Source organism: Petromyzon marinus, chromosome 11, assembly GCF_048934315.1.
Source record: "Petromyzon marinus isolate PM22_M1 ecotype Great Lakes invasive population chromosome 11, UKy_Petmar_22M1.pri1.0, whole genome shotgun sequence".
Classification (NCBI taxonomy): Eukaryota; Metazoa; Chordata; class Hyperoartia; order Petromyzontiformes; family Petromyzontidae; genus Petromyzon; species Petromyzon marinus.
This window is the reverse complement of record NC_133677.1, coordinates 16,993,611-17,001,830: the sequence shown is the minus strand read 5'-3', so window position 1 is coordinate 17,001,830 and position 8,220 is coordinate 16,993,611. Positions and strand designations below refer to the sequence as shown.

General features: G+C 48.3%; 1 long non-coding RNA gene across 3 annotated transcripts; it reads right to left on the bottom strand.

Moving 5' to 3' along the window:
• Nucleotides 1–2,419: 2,419 nt before the first annotated feature.
• Nucleotides 2,420–7,822, bottom strand: LOC142924293 (uncharacterized). Of its 3 annotated transcripts, none has more exons than XR_012941476.1 (5): nucleotides 7,667–7,822; nucleotides 5,465–5,628; nucleotides 4,156–4,396; nucleotides 3,415–3,550; nucleotides 2,420–3,020 (listed from the first exon to the last, which is right to left on the bottom strand). It is a non-coding gene; the product is annotated as an uncharacterized LOC142924293 (long non-coding RNA). The 3 variants fall into 3 exon arrangements; XR_012941477.1 differs by having other exon boundaries at nucleotides 4,312–4,396; XR_012941478.1 differs by having other exon boundaries at nucleotides 5,465–5,545.
• Between the last annotated feature and the right edge of the window lie 398 nt (nucleotides 7,823–8,220).

The following is an 8,220-nucleotide window of genomic DNA, read 5'->3' as shown; positions in this document are numbered from 1 at the left end:
CTGAAGCACGGGGCGACTCCCACAACCTTCGGGTATTTCCAAACTGGATGACGTCTTGGGATGAAGCTAGAAGTAAGCCAAATCTGCACTCAATAAATGGGACAAAGATTCCAGAGAAGCCTCCAGAAATGTCACAGGAGGCTCGGGTGTGAGAAACCAGACTCCATGTGGGGTCCTCCAGACCTTTGCCCTCCAGTTCATCAACATTTGTAAAAGCAGGACGTCTCAAAGGTACGTAGCATGGGTGAGGTAAGAGGTTGAGAACCACGTTCCGAGATTAGGCGCTTTGACAGGTTGGGGTCCGAGTTAACGTTTAATGGAGCTCACCCTACGACATTATGGATAGAAGGGTAGTGTGCCGGCACAATCCGGACACCCTGCTACACCGAAACACTCTGCTGCACCAAACTCCCTGGTACAGCTAAACACTGGCACGATTGCGCTCAAATACACACAAACTCTCGCTCGGCCAGTTGGTACACAGGTTGTCAGTTATGGGGGACGCGGGCCCCCGGCTCCCCCCCCCCGGGGGAGGGCTGATCTCGGGAGGGCTGCGGGCTCCGGACTCCACTCCTCGCTCGAGTGAGAGCAGCCGCTACTCGACTCCTCGCTCGCGGTGAGAGGGCTGCCGCTCTCCGGCTCCTCTCCTCGCGCCGCAGCCCCTCGGGTCCGGGGGTCCTGTTTGTGGGGCATAGCTCGGGGCTGGCACGTGGCTGCCTGGAATCAATCCGTCGCTTCTCAGCCACTCAAACGCGACGTCTCCGCTCACACAACCCCGCGCACCACTCACACGAACTGAACGGGGGGTCAGGGGTCAGAGGGCAATGACGTCCTTCGCACACGCGTTGCCGCCGATGCCGGGCAATGGAGATTGTTTAAAGGGCTGCGGGGCGGGGATTTGGAGTCAGTTTTAGAGCGACACACCAATCGCACGCGCGGGACGGGGGGGTCGGGGGTTAGAGGGCAGGGACGTCACTCATACACGCATAGCCGATTGGGGGGCTGTATTGGAGATTATTTAAAGGGCTGTGGGGGCGGATATTCGGGATTGGTGTTAGCCCGCAGTCACGAAAGCTTTTAATCGAAATTTATGCTAAGTGTAATGTGTTGGTGTTAATAAATAGTGTTGCCTCCCAAGAAGTTGTGTGCGCCTATCTCAGCCCATTACATATAAGTGTAGACATGATTATGTAATTCTTGTGTTCATACAAGTGTAGTGACACAGCGCTGACTGCTGTCCAGCAGCGGCAACTGCAGTGGAAAGTTTGCACACACGCCGTTGAGCATATATACGGGTATGCCGGCCGGGCAGAGGAATTGGGGCAAGGGTCATGGAAGACCTCATAGGGAAGCCTCTGGAACCCTCTGGTCGGTTCGATAGGGCAGAGCCAAGCCGCGCCGAGTAGAATATAGAATATAATATAAGCAGCGGAGAGCGAGAGCTCCGGGCTGCCGGTTCTGTGAGTGGACTCGTCTCGTCGTCGCTGTCGTTGCCACCGCATTCGCCCAATCATTGCGTGGCCAGACAGTAGCTGGCCTTCTTGGTCGACGCCGTCGGTGCAACACGGACAGGGTCGTGTCTAGGCCGGGCTCTATGGCAACGTGGTCGAGTGAGGCCGGAGTTGGTGTGAACAAGATAATAAAGAGACGGTGTCTCCTGCAACTACCTCGTCTTCGACAGTGTGTGCGACACACACCACACGTCGGAAGGAGAACACTTCACAAGTATAAATGCTGCCTGTGTCAGTCGAGTCACATTTGCTCTAATTTATTTTGGTGACCTAAGACAGGAGAAGCAAAATGCACTTCTTCAGGAAGTGATATTTTTTTCATAATGCAGAGGCTGTGCCTGATACACATCTTTCATGTGTTGTTTGGCAACCCTGGTGCCCAGTAAACGCCATATGGCCAGATCTTTGCATTGAATTCCAAGTATTAATTCCTCCATACTTGTGCACAGTTGAGTTTTTATTCCATTCCCTTCATGAACCATGTCTTTGAACTTTACATCATAGTAAGATAGTACATGCCGATGAATAATTAATAGATGCTTGAAAACATCTATCCCCAACCATCTGCCTGTGTTTGGCCTAAAACCCAATCACCCAGAATGCCCAAATTCACCTTACATACTCTAGGAATGTAAGCAGGTTAATGCTTGTATATCCATCACAATCATCACCCCCAAATGTGAAGACATGTCACGAGACTCGCTGACTTTTCTTAAAATACTTGAGAAATACAAATCATAGCTGAATATTTTCAATTCCATGTGTATAAGCCTTTGTCTCAGATTTATTGTAAAATAAATATACATGTACAATATAAACATTCAAATATCAGAAAATATTTAATGTATGTTGAATTTCTTTCACACTGTACATAACCAACCATGCTAAACAAGACATGATAAAAACAATCCAAGTCATGGGTTGCATACAATATGCAACTTTGGTTTATTGATTACAAGTTACATAAAAGGTTCTGAAATTTTACAATACAGGTATAGTGCAATCTAAATAAGCAAATGTACTTTTACAGTGATTTCCCAAATGTTTATAACTACACAAATACTAGCATGTATGTTCCCAATAAAGTAGTCTCCTTCCAAAATGGATAAAACCAAAATAAGTTTAGTTGTGCTCACAATATTTTTCACATATCCGTTCTCTTTCAAGTGACATTTGAGTCTGCATGGATTTGCTGTGCAAAATACTGCTGCAACCATTCACTAACTCCAACCCTGAACGAACTTCATCACATTTTTCCAATACTTTGTTGTGGCACTTCCATTAACAGGGCAATTACTGTGCCCCATGGGCCCCACAAGTTCACAAGTAATTGCGATTCACACCACAGCACCTGAAGTACCATTGATGTTTAACAACCATGAATTAGCAGGACCAAGCGAACGTATCCTTCTGAGTACAAACCTCGACCACCGCCTTAAAATGCAGCCATCCTTGTTCTCCTTGATGGTGTCAACCAGCTCTTTCAGACGCGACAGGTGGTACACGGCCCTGAGAAGAGACACGATTGAGAGAAAATTACTTGGTTGACTTATTATCATGGTGGAAGCCAGAAAAATCTCACCAAGTCTCAGGCGGGTTTGGCAGTGATATTTTGCAAATTTCATCAGCGAGTGGTATGTGAGAGGAAATCGGAGAACCCGGTGAAAACAGAGGGAGTAAAATGCAAAACTCCGGATATAGATTCAAGATTCCATTGCTGTATTACTAACTCCTGGTTACCTAGCAGCCAAAATCTATAATATATGCTATTACCAAATAGTCTCCCATCCAAGTAATAACCAGGCTTACCTGCTTAGCTTATAACATTCATAATCTGACATCATACTTAGAGGCGGTGCAGCCTCTATGCTGTGCGTGAGTGTGAATATAAAGATAAATTCACAATGGCGTGGAGGGGTTTTCCCAGGGACGATCAGCCCCTAGGAAGACGTCCGTGTTGAAGCTGCCCGGGGAGGGGGCCTCCAAGCCGGGGGATTCCAACTCCATGCGCGCCCTGCTCAGCAGCTCCTCCAATGAGGCTGTGCATCAAGAATCACGCATCGCACGTCACAACCACATGGGTGGCCGCTCAGTCGTCTCTGTGAGAAAAGACTGAATATGTACCTGAAAACATATGAAATGTCATCTGCTATATACAGACTATATATATACACACACACACCTAGGGATCTAAGGTCCTCTGACACGGGCTCCTCGTTGGCTACATTCGTAAGGCCGGAGATGTCCAAATCTTTGAGCCACTCTGGGTACTTTGGTCTGCTTTGCGGGCTCTGAGCGGCACCTGCTCTCTTCGTGCTGGTATCCGTCTCGTGGCTGCTGGTCTGGGAGTCCACATCGCAGTCACGCAGCCAGGCCGGGTACCTGAGCTCAGGAATGCTCGTGATCCCCGACACATCCAGCTCATCCTTTTGGCTTTCAACCACCTGGGATAGGTACTTGTCGCACAGCCGCCGTTCGGCAAGTGCTCACGCCTAGTTGCTTCACTGCTCCGTAAGTACAACAAAACATTCTTCTGGTTAGAAAAGAAATAATTTTTGGGCTTTGCCGACTCATTTAATGGCATCAGGGCCTTGTTGCTTCTCGCTGTTGAGCTCAACCGTTCAGTTGGCTTATTGCCCCTCACCAATGATGCGCCGAGGCTGTGCGCGGTGACCCCGAGAGATGACCGCTTGCCTCTGTGCGACACTGCGAGGTCTCGGTGGGCGCCAGGCGAGCGGAACAAGGACTTGGAGGAACCGTCAACTGGCGCCTCTAGGAACTGGTCCGTGGTTAGACTGACCGTCGGGCTATAAGCCATTACCGCTGCAGCGCAGCAGTGAGGCTGCACGTGCCCGAGATGAGGTCCTCCACAGGCAGCATGCCACCTGCAATGTAAGACCCACAGACATTTTACTGGTACACAATGAATTTGCTCTCCCCTAGATTCCTTGACCACTGAACGGCAATCCTGCAATGTTGCCTTACTTTGCACCATCAGTAACTAATGATGTTATCCGTTTGTGGAGTTTGTGAGAATATGGGATAAATCAGTGCATGAGCTGTTATTGTTTAAACTTCAGATGTGTCCAGTCTAGGATCTGCAAATTTTGACACAAAGGTTGGAGGATCACTTAGATTTCACAAACTTTACAAACTCGATAATCAGTGAAGTTGCTGGAAGATGACAGGAGAAAGAAATGCATGCTCCGACCTATCTGTTCAGACCTATGCTATCCTCTCATATGCGTGTGCTTACTGTGGATAGTTTTCTCTGACATAAAATGAACTCATTAATGGAATTTGCCAAGCATCCCAGTGTGGGACTCTCACGAAAATGTATCTTTAGACCTTATTAAGGGTTTTTTTCTAGGGGAATTACATTACATTCATGATAGCATAGCATAATTGACAAGCACCCAGTACAAGCAAATAAATGGGGTTCTCCTCTCCAATTATCCCCCCTCCAGTCAACTAGCTTCGATACCTTATGAGACCTCCTTTGCCAGTAACAAGATATAGTAATAGGTTTTTACCCTTTTATCTGGCACAAAAACTGACACCTTTATACAAGGGATCATGTTTGCGATAACCACAACGCAAGTAGTCAAAATGCAAACAAGAAGACGCTAAGAATAAGAAGACGCCTTTTTGCGTCTTCTGGTCCAACACCAGTGGAGACTGGGATCTCAGAAAAGCCATCTCGGGTATGGACCAATCAAATTCAAGGACAGTGCATATTATCAGAGTTGTCTTTTTTGTTTGCATTTTGACTACTTGTGTTGTGGTTATTGCAAACATGATCCCTTGTATAAAGGTGTCAGTTTTTGTGCCAGATAAAAGGGTAAAAACCTATTACTATAGCTTCAATACCATTGCACCGCGTGCACACTCGATAGCCACTCGAGTGCAAGCACCACGGAGCGATTCCTCGCGTGGCGAGAGGCGCAACCCACCCTCATCCACACTGTGCATCCTCCTCTCCTCCGCGCGTCTCCGCTCCGCCATGCTGCGCGGCGCTGTGCTCTGCACGTATCCTGGGTGGCGGTGACGCACAGATTCCGCTCTGCTCAAAGTCCTCGATGTAGGCGTCCAGCGCACCGCTCGCCTACGAGCAGCACTGCTCTCCGCACACCACAGGGCTGCGCTAGCCCCCGCTTCCGGTCCGGAGCAGCGTGCTGCCCAGGCTGCCGCGAGGGATTGTGTCCGTCACCGTGCTGTCGCCCGAAGGGCTGTTTGTCTCACCACCGTTGCAGTACATTTTGTACGATTTGGGATGCCTGGACCGGATGGGGCCAGGGAGAGGAATGGCTGTGGCTACAAGGTCACCACTGGTCCTGGTATGGGGGGCACCATGAGGAGCTGCTGTGTGCGGAAAATGGGTCCGCTGTCGCAACGCGATCGCATGGGCCAGTGTCGACCACTTCGCGTTAGGTCTCTTAAGCTACTGTGGCTGTTGTCCTTTTTTCAACAAAAATTCCAGCCTTTCCCATGGTTTCCTTCATCACACCTGCAAGCTCTATGTACAATTGAAGTGTCATAAATGCACTACCTGCCTACTACTACATTATGAATGATATACATTTAAGAATTAGCTGGAGACAACTCCATGTTTAAAACACACTGTATTCAAAAGAGAAGGCTTAACATTTAACATTGGTTAACGTTTGGCATGCACACCTGCATATAAAAAAATTACCGTACTACTAATACAATGAATGCTAAATATTAAGTGGTATTACAGTAGTATGACTACTTATATTTATATATTATCGCACCTCCGAAGAGCACGGTTGGCTTTGTACGATGCGAAAGAGGTTCAACACACATACAGAATACAATACTTTCCGAGCACATTATGCGTACCGAACCTCCAAGTTCCTTACCCTACCCTGAATAAGAATGTGTGCGGAGTACAGCTCCTTTTTAAATCCATTGCTGGCTGACAGCTGTCCCATGCTATGCAGCTCCCAGGGGGAGGGGTTATTTACCATACTTCACCATGCTGGTCAGTGTGAGTTTGGTGATGGCAGGGGGCTATAGAAGTGCATTACAACCATGTACTGAATATTGCTGCACTGATGGCAGGGGGCTATAGAAGTGCATTGCAACCACGTACTGAACATAGCTGCATTGGTGGCAGGGGGCTATAGAAGTTCATTACAACCACGTACTGAATATTGCTGCATGGATGGCAGGGGGCTATAGAAGTACATTACAACCACGTACTGAATATTGCTGCACTGGTGGCAGGGGGCTATAGAAGTTCATTACAACCACGTACTGAATATTGCTGAACTGGTGGCAGGGGGCTATAGAAGTGCATTACAACCACGTACTGAATATTGCTGCACTGATGGCAGGGGGCTATAGAAGTACATTACAACCACGTACTGAAAATTGCTGCACTTGTGGCAGGGGGCTATAGAAGTACATTACAACCACGTACTGAATATTGCTGCACTGATGGCAGGGGGCTATAGAAGTACATTACAACCACGTGCTGAATATTGCTGCACTGGTGGCAGGGGGCTATAGAAGTACATTACAACCACGTACTGAATATTGCTGCATTGATGGCAGGGGGCTATAGAAGTGCATTACAACCACGTACTGAATATTGCTGCACTGGTGGCAGGGGGCTATAGAAGTACATTACAACCACGTACTGAATATTGCTGCACTGGTGGCAGGGGGCTATAGAATTGCATTACAACCACGTACTGAATATTGCTGCACTGATGCTCGCCACGTGAGAGCCACACAGCAGGACAATGCTATACTGTACAATATTGAAATGATTCTCCTACAAATACTAAACATTATTGTCTTAACAATCAATACTACTTTTAACATGAACAATAACTAATAAATGCACGCGTAGTAATCGCCGTGCTAACCCTTAGCGTGCAATGTGAGCAGAACTTGTGTTGTAAGTCGTACCCAGTCCATTACCGCGCCACACACTCCCATTAACAAACCAACGACATTTACTGAATGTCCTCCTCCTTTACACGGCACAACCAGACAACACTTTGCACACCGAAGTGTCCAAGCCGCGTGCTGAGTGAAGCAAACCCCATTCACTCTGCGCTCAGCGTTCAACAAAGTTGAACCTGGCTCGCCCTCACGCCTGCCCATCTCTCTCCGTCTCTCACCGGAGATTATTCCATTGATCGTCTTCGCCTTGCCGTCCAGAGATCCGTGTGGATTATCCGTGAGGGTAGTTAAAGGTCGCGGTTATTCGGAGAAGTTTTTTTTATTAATTTTCCCGCCACAACCGCCGCGTCGCCAACGGCCGCTGAAGGCGATGTCCGAGACGCGCGGCCTGCGCATGCGCACTGAGGGTTGAGAGAAACCTGCGGGGAGGGGCAGCGGGGGGCGGGGAAGCCGCCGCCGTTGGCCACACCCACATTCTGGCCACGCCTATATTGAACCGACGTCACGGTGACATCATTCTGGGTCGGACTTTATCGTGGGCTGGCTGTGCACGCGAGGAGCTCCTGACTTCTGACTCTGAATTCGAGAAAAAATCAAAGATTCACGATGTCTACCTTCGTCGAGATAGGTAAAGTTTAACGTTAGTGTTAGAGATGTGTGTTTGTGTTAAATGTTGAGCCTGTGGACAAAACTGCTGGGGATGTGCCAGATGTCTCCATCTAACGTTAAGGAGGTTGGAGCCTGGATAGTGCATACCAGGTGTTACAGGCTA